Genomic DNA, 12,371 nt, shown 5'->3' with positions numbered 1-12,371 from the left:
ATTTACACATGTAATAATAAATATGAAAAATATTTCATATTTGCAACTCTATACGTAACAGAATTAATGTCATTGAATATGCTATAATTATCTCAATAAAAACTCGATGAAATCGTAACGAAAAGAAAAAATGCAGTATTTAAGCATTTTATGAATGAAATTATTTTTTGAGCATTACCTTCAGGTCAATTCCATTAAAATAAAAACAAATTGTAGAAAATAGGATATATAGATAAAGGAAAATGTAAAGAAAAATTGCAACTTACGAAATACGTGATTTTCTATCTTTTTTTTGCTTTGATATCATCAAATACCTTGACGAGAATGTTTTAATAAACTGTAAAACAATATCACGAAATTTTTCCGGAACGTATCGCGATCATATTTTTTTTGCGTACGACTAGGATAACAGTAAAACAACTAGGATATGCATGATCTTCTATTTTTTTATCATATATAAAAAAAATATGTAAATATAACAAACAATAACAAATAAAATAAATATTTCAAAAAAAAAATATTTTTATTTATAAAATAGATTACAAAGAAATTGAATACATCGTCGTGTAAGAATAATATTTGAATTCGGGATTTAATATGGGAATTCGAGAATAAAGTGAAATTAGACGAAATAACATGTGTCTAAATTTTTAATTGACGGATCAATTAAAAATAGTCATCATACCAATCATCTTATAAATATTTTTATAATAAATATTTTTATTTATTTCTGTTTATGATAGAGAAATTTATATAGTTTTTATTATTTAAAAATTCTTAAGTTTTTATAAAACAAAAACAACAAATTTTTCTGAAAAGCTTACTTTAATCTTATGATGAAAAGAGAAAAGCATATCTTCGAAAATCAAAATTTAATTATTTTATATTACAATAAATCTTTATGATTCCAAAACTTTTGCCGCATAAATTTACTTTTGTCATTTACATTGTGACATAGAATCGCTACGAACTATCATTATTAAAGCAGTTATTCACGCGCGCAGATATCTTTTAGAGATAAAGTTTCGATACATGATCAAATAGTCTCGGTAGTACGATGCCGTTTCTCTAGCGGAGGTACGCTGCTTACGTAATCGACTAATCGAGTTGACTGTAGTTATAAACGCGCACGCATATATATAATCATGTTAGTGGTCGAAACAGCTGAATTTGTAGCCGATCGTAGTCACTGGCTTCGTAAGTCCACCAAGTTACGATCATTCCTCTAGCCATTGATTTCTCGAGCCATCTATTTCAACCTATTTGTATCGGTACCATCGCGCGTACACAAAATGTCTACAAAATAAATCTGTTTAATCGGCAAAAAATATGACATTTAATACTTAAATGAAAATGATTAGATATTTTAAATTTCAATATTTTTTTCATGAAATATTTTGTGCACGTTCTTATATATATTTTTTAATTTGTTTAACAATTTTATATTTTCGAAATCTGTTATTATAAAATATAAGAAATTCTGAATCAAATAAAAATTTACTTATGTGTATACTTTACATTTTTTTTCTAATCAATTATTAATTATTTATGTTTTTTATTATTCTCCAAGTCGTGCACAGAAAGATATAATTTTAAATTTGTAACACATAATAACGCGATAATTTTTTGAATTTTTAGTTATATCAATCACTTTTTTAGAATTTTATATTTTATTAGAATATCTGACGCTTCAACGAACGTAGTATTTGCGTAATTATACAATAACTCTTAAATTATACAATAACTTTCTCCAAATTCGGCAATATTTTGATTCATAACATAATTATGTAAAGGGAATGTTATGACTTGTAACTTATTCTCTTAAATATAACTTCTTGGGAAATACTAAGGCTTTTTTTGCTTTCAATTTCCTACAGTAAACTATTATTTAAGACAAAATTTTTTCTCAACAGTATAGAAACAATATCACATTGTATCATAAGTATGATAACAAATTTCAGTTAACGTTAGTGAATAATGGTCCCTTAACTAGCGGCCACTGGAATTACACGCTTGTATGAATTTGCTTTGTATCCAACCGTAACATTCACAGCATATCAGAAAAATTCGTCATTACTTAGCTTCTGTTTATTCACTATTACGATGGCATTTTGCGTCTTTATATAAAAGCAATTAGTTATACACGCACATTTAACATTTAAAATAATTTTTATATAAACGTAAAACATATAAATCAGCGAACGTGCATTGATATAAAAATTAAGGAATGTTTTATTATTTATTTTTTTTGCATAATTAAATTTGAGAAGCGATTTTTTATATATAAAAAGAATTTCGATATTAGAATATTTCTATATTAGAAAATATTAGAAAATATTTTTAACCGAAAAAATTTAGTCTATTTCTGAGTCCTAATCCATAAAGTTCGTCTCCTTTATATAATTAATATCATCGTTGACAATTATAGCAATTTTTATTTAGAAAAATACGAGGACAATGTTTCCAAATACCGAAAACACAATTTGACGTAACGAGCTGTGACGATAGCTGACACTAGCAAATGTTGATCTCCTAACTGGCGGCAAGCCGAGTTACACGTTTGTATTAACAGAGGTTTCATAGTCAGTTTATACAGTACTACTACACACTCGGCAATGCGCGCGTGTGTGCGTAAGCGGCACACATCAGAAAGTTACATTACTATTTTATTGATTAACTAGTTATTAGAAATTATACGGTTTTCCATTTCCCTGATATAAGGTATATCAAGAGATTCACAGTTGGTGTACATCAAATATTTATTTAGTATTACAGCAATATATAAGGTATGTCAAGTATTTATAGTTTTACTTGATTGAAAATTTATAGTGAATTTAAAATTATCGTGTAACAAAATGTTAATTTCACCTTATTTCTCTCTCGTATATACAATTCTTTTACTTTTTAAATATTTTGTTAGCTTTTAATTCTATAAAAACTTTCAAATTATTTTCTTTTTCTCTATTAAAAGTAGATCAATTTGGGATTAAGTAAATAATGATGTAATAATTGCACGTTTGAGAATTAAATTGACTATAATTTTTTAATCTTCATATATTTATTATTAAGCGAGAACCTCTATTCTTATAAATTTTTAAAACAATTCACGTCTATATAACGTGCAACAAATATACATATATATGTATATCATCATTACATAACAGCAACGTTAACCAAGTTCTTAAAATTGTAATTTGTTTACGAAGAACGGTTTGACGGTTTTAATTTAAATACGCGATTCGAATATCGTACGCAGTAAGTTATTACTGTAATCAAATGAACATGTGCGCGTCCAATCAATGTAGATTCATGTCATAGTAATATTTACCTTTATTTTAATCCGAGTCTTTTCTGTGCGGCTATCATTTCTCACAATTTATTTATTTATGGATGTCACGTATAAGATATCTCTGCAAAAAATTTTATTTTTAAATTAATATTGATTTTTATTTCGTCGTGTTTATGCGAAAATTTGGAATTATATCTTTGAATATGATCATGAGAAATTTTTTTTTTTATTATCTTAAAATTATATATACCGTCTTTAAAGTTTGAAGATTACGTGCTATAATCGCGTTTTATGTGCTAAAGGTCTAATATTGGTTTAATAGTAACTTCTCAGTTGATATTTCAATCTCGTAATTATTCAACGATCTTCCACAAGTTTTGCGAGATGCTAAGCCTACGGATCTTGTTATATCAGCACGAGTACAGCAGATACGAGTATAGCTGAAGTTCTTAACATGCTTCGAAACAATTTAAAGTTCCATAATTGACAGGAACATGTGCGTCGCGTAACTGTATTAGCGTTCATTATTGTGCGCGACAGAACTTTGTGCAAAAATGCATTTGATTACTCGGCCTCGTTACGCTAATGGGCTCCTTGTTATCTCTTTAATATAGTAGGTGCTCTCGGTATCGCAATTAGTATCATTCTATCAACTTATTTATCTTGCTACTTTGAATTTGGGACCGAACGTGATTGCCTGTTTATACTTGCTCATTTTAGACGAGGGTATGTACTGTCCTCTCCTAAGGGTTGCCGAACAGATTTTATCATCGGTAAAAGTATGTAAACATGTTCTCGGGATAATATCATGCGATAATTCTCTTTTGCAAAAAGACAGAAATTTTATAATAATGTAACATTGCTACTGAAGCGTATCGCGATCAACGCGGATATTAAATAAAGATAAAAGAAAGAGCACATATTATTGCAAGGAAACGCGAACTTTAAAATCGTTTCATTCTTATCTTCTCACTGCTCTAGTAATGTTTAAAGAATAGTAAAAACGGATTAATAAAAATCGAACTATTTGAAGTGAATGTTAATTTGAAATATCCTTTCTCATCACAATGTAATTTAAATAAAATCAAATATTGACGTTACAATCTCGTAAATGTAAAATTTTTATTAAAGTTGACGCTTTGAAAATGTTCATCGCGTAGATATCGTAATCTCACCTTTGTTTTGTTTACTATGTATTTATTATGTATCTGCTAAGAGCATTGTTATGGATATTAAAAATAATTAGCGAGAAAAATGTTTAAAAAATTTATAAACAAATTTATTATTATATTAGAAATGTGTATTTAAAATACTTATTGTTATTAATATAATGTTATATCTCTTTTATTGCCGCAAATTATAAAATTTTTATATTGTTTTATATGTTTAATCTCTTATTTTAAATTAATTTATTCATTCTTGCTATTAGTTTATTAATTAAATTAATATTTATAAATTTTGTGCACATACATTTATAAATTATGCCGTTATGCAGCAAAATTAATTACTTTGTATAAATAATTTTATAGTAAATTGCAGTAATTTCTCTCTCTATTTTAATTTGCACGATTGTTGCGAATGTTACAAGTTCGAAATATCAATACAGATCTCGAGAGAGAAAAGCACGAGTACAATAACATCAAAGGCCGCGTTAGACTTATTCAGACATTTAATATCGGTACGAACATTACTCTGATGCAAATCTGAATCGAATGCATATATGAATTCTTTAAATTGATATCAGAATGATAAATAGTGCACAAATTCGATGTATATATCAAAAACATGGCAACGTACGATTGATTTATGTGATATCATTAATATCGTATTAATGTATTTATGTAATATCGTCCAAATAATTTTATCCTTGGTATTTATTAAAAATATTTGGAATGAATATCTATTCCTTATTTTAAATCGTTTCTGCGTAAATCGATCTTACAAACTTTTTATTCGTGAATTCTCAACAGAAAAATGTCTTCTTATGGAACGATGAATGAGCGCTGTCATATGCAGTCGCACATACATATAGCGGCGTTTAATATAGCTAGAAATATTTTTCCAGCATATATATATATATATATATATATATATATATATATATATATATATATGTATAAATCGTAAGGTATCTCAAAATTAGTAAAATTGAATATATAGTATAAAATATTATGCATATTCATCCAGGTGGTACGTTATGTCAAACTCAATTTCTTACAGATTGAACGTCTTGGTATTCACCGGGAAATTGGATACCTACGATAGGGAAGAAAACTACGTAATTTACGAGTAACGCGGTTCACGTCATAATATTTATTTTCTTCTTTCGCTGTGAATATTTTATCGAATATTTTGATGAACAACTCAAGTGAGCAAGGGAAAAGCATTGCGCTTTAATGCGTTTCAACGAATATCGATATATACCGAGAAGATAGATTTTTATTCGTAAATGTACGATATGTAAAGGACGGGGAAAGATATTCAATGCAGGAACAAAAGGATGGCGGATTTTATATTCAGAATCATATCGTATATTGCAAAGAAATTTTTGCATTAAAGTATTTCTTACGACGCAGAGCATATGCTGTTCGTTTGCTCGTCTGTCTCTCTCTCTCTCTCTCTCTCTCTCTCTCTCTCTCTCTTTCGGAAAGGGGAATGGTCGTTACAATGTTTAACATTTCGAATATCCCTTTATCCTATTTTAATCGCTACGCCGTGAATTAAAGGGGATAATTGTACTATATGACTGCTGAATTAAAGCCATTCGACATGCAACGATCGATTTCCCCAGTCTCGCATAATACTGAATGATTGAGACTCTCGCATAATTATCATTAGATTATCACATGTTAATTGCATGCAATTGGAATACATTATTTGTTTTATGAAACAAGATATAGATATCTATAATTGTGTTTAGATTCGAACATATATACATATATATGAAAAATATTGCTTTTTAATTGGAAATATTCATTGATTTTATTATTTTATATTTGTGTTTCTATCTTGCAGCATAATAAGAAATGAATTATAGCAAAATGTTTTTAATGCAAAAAAAGTGTTTAGAACATGTCACATTTTCAATTTCTTTTATGTTATGTTTTCAATTATTTATTTGCACTTGATTGTTAATTGGCCATTTAAAATGATGAAAATAGTCGTTGCGTCGGATATAAAAAAAATAATTATTAGAAATATTGACATTTGCAGATTTGAATTTCTTGGAAAGCTACGATTTAATAAGATCACGCGGAAGTAACGAATAGATTCATGAACTTGAAATGAATTGCACAATTGTCTAACCGAAACAATAGTATCGAGAATTGGAATGTTTACGAGCTGCAATGCGCGCAAGGCGTTAATTATTTCCAGCTACTTGGCTGATGCTATAGTTGATTGACGGGACCACAGACACTGAATTAGAGTTCCTGGCGGCCGTCGACCACCGCGTGCGGAAATTGAATTTCGATGACAAGCACGAAATATTAATGACCGATGTGCGCCGCGTTACTCTACCGTTACATAATATCCATTTCGATCTTTGTGCAATGGTAGAAATTGGGCGCAATTGTGGAATAATTGTGCATAATGGCCTCACGAAAATATTACCGATTCATTGAACCGGCGTACACGCGTTAAAGCATGAGAGGCGTTTGCCAAAATTATTAAGGTGTTAGTATTACACTTCGTACAAAATTTGTACTTACGCTTGCATGAAAATATAATCGAGAGAAATTAGTAGCGATAATAACATCGATCTATTCAAAATATCATTCAATTTAAATTACTTTTGATACTTTTATGCTATTTTTTTAAATGTTGTACGATTTAGAAAAAAAAACATTCGTATTTAAAGCTAATTGTATATATATGTTGCTAGATAAATTATTAATTATCATTTTTAACGTTGAAAAGAATTGAAAGTGGAACATTTGCAAGTAATAATAAAATATTATCAATATAATATATTTATTATTTGCAAATGTTTATACATTCGACATAAAATTTGGCTGGAGTTCAAGTGTAAAGTTATGCGGTCAATAATATTTTATATACAATAATCAAAAAATTATTAAGAAAAAAACGGAAAGTTAGATCTGCAGAAAATTAATTGCTGTCAAATTCCGAAAGGGTATTCGAGAAACGCGGCGATCCGCTCATATATCGTTGTGGTATAATCGCATTTGCATGCTGTGCTTTGATACAGAATGTCCGTAAAATCCTCTTTTGAATGTCCGATGAATGGAACTATTACGTTCGGCTTTGCGGGTTCATTTCTGAAATATGTTTCGCGCTATCAAGACTTTTGAATTTATTGTTGAATTTGTTAAATTTGTATCTAAACTTTCAATATTTTATTTTATTATTCTATTTTTTATGTGGATAAAACTATATTTTATTATTCTTTGTTATTCATTTGATAAGCTCATGGTGTCTAGATTAAAATACACTGTTAAAATATATTTTATAATGATTATTTAAGAAACATTTTTTTTTACACATTTTATACTCCATTTTTATATAAAGTATTTATTATTTTAAAAACAGTTTTAATAAAATTATCTATCAATAGCTTCGATTGCAATGAATTAATTTTGCTTTTAATATTTCAATAGAAATACGATGAATAATATCCGGACAGAATATATTTTACAAAAATTAAAATATTTATAAGTTATTGGATATTTATTTAGGTCAAAAGATTTTCGATTGTATGCAGCAATTTCAATGATATCACTTTTCAATTTATGCAGCTATTTAATCGTTTTAAGTATTATCTTTTAGATTGGTTTGCGTTTTAAAAGAAAGAAGAATTTGTAAAAAAGTGAAGAGATCATCTAATAAATTTCTAATCAATTTGGACTGTTCTATATTTTTTGTAACTCAAAAAATGTCTTGAAAGAATAAATGGTTATTTGAAATAAATCCACTAAATATCTATAAAAAATGAGAGAGCTGCATACATGTCGACATTAGTACTTTAGAGAAAAAAGGCTCTGATAATTAGTAAATATTTTAATTTTTGTATGATTCTATTTTGAATGTTATCGATCATATTTTGTGTGTGATATAAAACTCTACACCTACAAATAAATGGTCAGTATAAAATCCCGTTTACGTACATGAATGGGAGAGTAGGCAATGCTTTGCGTAATAGTTTTTATTGAAAAAAAAAATATCCAGACAGGAAATAAATTTTAAATTTTGCAAATATTTTGTGTTAATCCGTTTATATACGCGACGGAATTTTGAATGCACCATCGAATGTGAAATAATGCGTGTAGGATCCGAATCCCGGTGGAGTTACAATACTGTGAATGGCAAAAGCGACTGTCTCTCTCGTTGGAGACCAAAGTTGCGTAAGGATTCAATTTCATGGGACGGCAGAGAATTTCTACTTTGTCGTATACAGAGAGAACGGTCCGGAAACTTCGTTTCGTAATAGAAGAGACTTAGTCTAATTTCACAAAAAAGATTAGCGAAGAACTAATAATCAGATTATTTACTTTAAAACGTATTTTTCTTATATTTTTGCTTTGGTTTCCATGAGTATATATAGTGATTTATTTCTTGAACGCTATGTCAACAAATAAATATTTTCAAAGACGTAATATGACACAATATTATTTCACGCGTTTGGTGACCTGGTTTTGTTTTCAAGTTTGTGCTTTAACTGTTAACCGTCGAGCATGTCAACAATTTCTTTTCCAAAAGTGATATGTAAATAACAGTTTTATCAGTAAAACGAGTAAGCCAAGTTCTATCTTGCAATTTTTAATTTTTGACACACTCACACAGCTTTTTCAATGTGGCACATATTTCTTCTACGAATTCATCTCTTAACATCTGTTTTTATACATTTTTTTTTTTTAATTTTTTGTTACACAGAAAAATCAATCTAGCTTAAATTATATTGATATTGCAGATACTTATGTGATATCGATAAATATGGATTTTATTTTAATAAGTTGAGATAGTTACGAATATTTCTTTTTTTAGACGCATATAAAAGCGAAGTTTGAATTGGCTAAAAAGATATACAATATATAATTCATAAAATACAATCTTACAAAGCAGCCAATAATTGGATATATGAAGATGCGGTTGTGTGTATATGTGTGCAAGTCCTACTCACAATGCGTCTGGCTTCGATTTTCAATAGCTGCTTTTGACAAGCACTTGCCTCTCGATACAATATTTTCTATATAAACGCACGATATGATAAACAGCATTATTATTACGATCTGAATCTTATATTGTACCGCATAAATAGCATTCAACTTTTCTCAAAGGAATATATAGGTGATTATTGATCCTAAATTATAATAAAGAAATCTGACATAATACACACATAAAAGCAATGCAATGTAAAAGTTGATGCGAAATTTCATAAATTATTCACGTCTGATAACTTATGATATAAAACATAGTATTAATACATAAAGAAGCTTATGAGCTTAATGAAGTTTGTATGGTAGCGATTTTATCGTGTTGATAATGCACAACGTTGGTTATTATACATTTAATAGTATGTATAACAAAGTCGGTTTGATTCGTCGGTTTGATGAGTTGGGAGAAAGTTATTATAATGGTTGGTTATATAATTGGCAAGCGGATACACGCGCATATGTATAGTAATAACGCGCGCGTTGAATCTCGTTATCCCGCGCATTCGTTAAAATAATAGCCAGTCGATAAAGTATGATCCTTTCAAAAACGAGTCGAAACCGCGCTATTGAAATAGCGCGCAAACACGATCACAACGTTATATTCGGTTCGTACGCTTGTGATTCTCTCCGATTTTTCGGAATAAAGTGTTAATAAACGGCAAAAATTGGCGGCAGACTCAAATGTGCCGCAAAGAAAGAGATAAAAGGGGTTTGTCGGTAAAGGGACCGGCAGAAGGGTACGGCAGCTTTTTCCTTGCAGCCTAATTATATGAAATCGTAATTCAACCCACCGCGATGAGACTGAGATTCCACGGAAATTCCGCGCACGGAGGATCGATTCTTTTCTTCATAGGCGGAATAACGTGGCAGTAATTCACGGAATAAAACGCACGAAGATAAACGCGATTCGCTGTTCGAAAGCGTATTTTGCGTATCTGCGTAATTATAAATTGCGATAATAAATTGCGATAATACCATATGCGTATTTTGTTCGCATTTTAATGATATTAAATTATATTAATTTAATTTTATTAAGCCTTGTATCTAATGACATACGAAATCGCGATGATTTTATTTGAGTAAATAATATGTATAATTGATTTTACTTCATTATGTAATTTATTTAAATGTATATATTTTACGAATGTATATATTTTATTCATCATTCAGTTATTTGCAACTGTGTATTTGTGTAATTTAGCGAATAATTATTTTTGAGTAAATGACGTGTTTCCGGTAGTTAATCGAAGTATCGATGTATTTATTAATCGAGAATCTTATGTTGCGGAACATTTTCCTCAATTTTGTTCACGCGAAAAAGAATAACAATAAAGGGCTTGGAATCTTTCGCAAATGGATACGACATCTTATTAATGCGCGGAAGCATTATTACTTGTCAATGAATACTATCGAAAGAATATATTTCTTCTATTTAATCTTATTATTTGATTCGTGTTGTGTACCATTTAAAAATTAACAAATCGACAGTTATATAGGTGATAACATGAACATTCGAATAATTGATAATTTGCCGAGCCACTGATTGAAATTTGTTTATACATCGTTTATTTCAGTAAACGCATCGCGTTAATTGTGAGAGATTTATCGATGCTGTGCGTGTTTCTAACGAATAAAAAAATCAAGTATTATTGACCCGTTACGTGTTGGGGGATTTTGATTTTTCTTTGTGATGCAGAGCCGGTAACGAGTTAACTTTTAAACGGCAGATTAAACATTTTGCTCGCATTGATCGCTCATTATTTTTGGAATGCTAAATGAGCAAGCACGGTGGCATCTGCAACACTTTTAAAGATATTTGCTTTTATTTGTATTTACACAAATTCTTAAATTACACATGTCTGATTTATACATTACAAATTTAATTAAAGTAAGCTTATTTTCGAGTTTTTAATTTACTATATTCTCGGCAAAGCAATATTGCCAAGATTACAAATTCGTTAAATTTTAACGTAAACAATTGCGGATTCTAGAGGGATTTAAGACACCTATATAGAACCATATCGAGGTTAATTAAATGGCCACAACGTGGATAAATTGCGTAGACTAGCAAAAAGAGAAAATGGTGACAGAACGGTAATATAGAGATACGATGGCGGAAAACTGTGGAAAAAGATGCAGACGAGCGTGACGTTATTAACGGCAGCGGCTTACGAACGTAAAGCGCAAGATGTCTCTCGGTGGTTGCACTGTCCACCGGATACCTTGGAGGCATTTATCTCACGGCAAGAAGCTACGAGAGACTGTAGCGGAGATTTTTGTTGTTAATTTAAATTAAGTTTGCCATTCTTCTCTCTTTCTTCCTCGCGATTATAAAAAAAAAAAAACTATCAATTATTATATATTATAGAAATTTTGTTGTTTTGCTCTTAGGATTAATGCCAATTACGTATATTGTACTAACAATAAAAGAAAGAGAGACGAACGTCTTTTCAAAATCTCGAAGTAATCGCGATTTAGTGGATTACCTTACGCGAGTTACCATTTTTCTCAAGATTTGAATACATTTTTCTAAAAGTCTAATATTTTTCATTTTTATAAAAAGTTTGATAAAAACGCGACAATCGGAGGATAATCCCTCAGAAATTTTGCTCAAATTCACTAAGATAGCGTGGAAGCGGACAAAGTGAAAACGTCGAATAATGTCGGGCACAGCCGGAACGATAATTCGGAAACGCGAGCAGATGGTGAGAGTGCGCGCGCGCGCGCTACCTGATTTAATATTATTTTCATTTCGCGAAATGAAACTTTTGACATACCGTACCATTTTTTTTACGCATCCCTGGACATTACTGTGTTCGTTCGCATTGTTCCTACGTTTCACACGTCGACGAGGACCGCCGACGCAGGCGATTTCTCATGCGGTTAACGTTCGAAACATTCCGCCTTCC

The sequence above is a fragment of the Cataglyphis hispanica genome, chromosome 10 (assembly GCF_021464435.1).
Source record: "Cataglyphis hispanica isolate Lineage 1 chromosome 10, ULB_Chis1_1.0, whole genome shotgun sequence".
In the NCBI taxonomy this organism is placed as follows: domain Eukaryota; kingdom Metazoa; phylum Arthropoda; class Insecta; order Hymenoptera; family Formicidae; genus Cataglyphis; species Cataglyphis hispanica.
Note: the sequence above shows the minus strand (reverse complement) of the source record.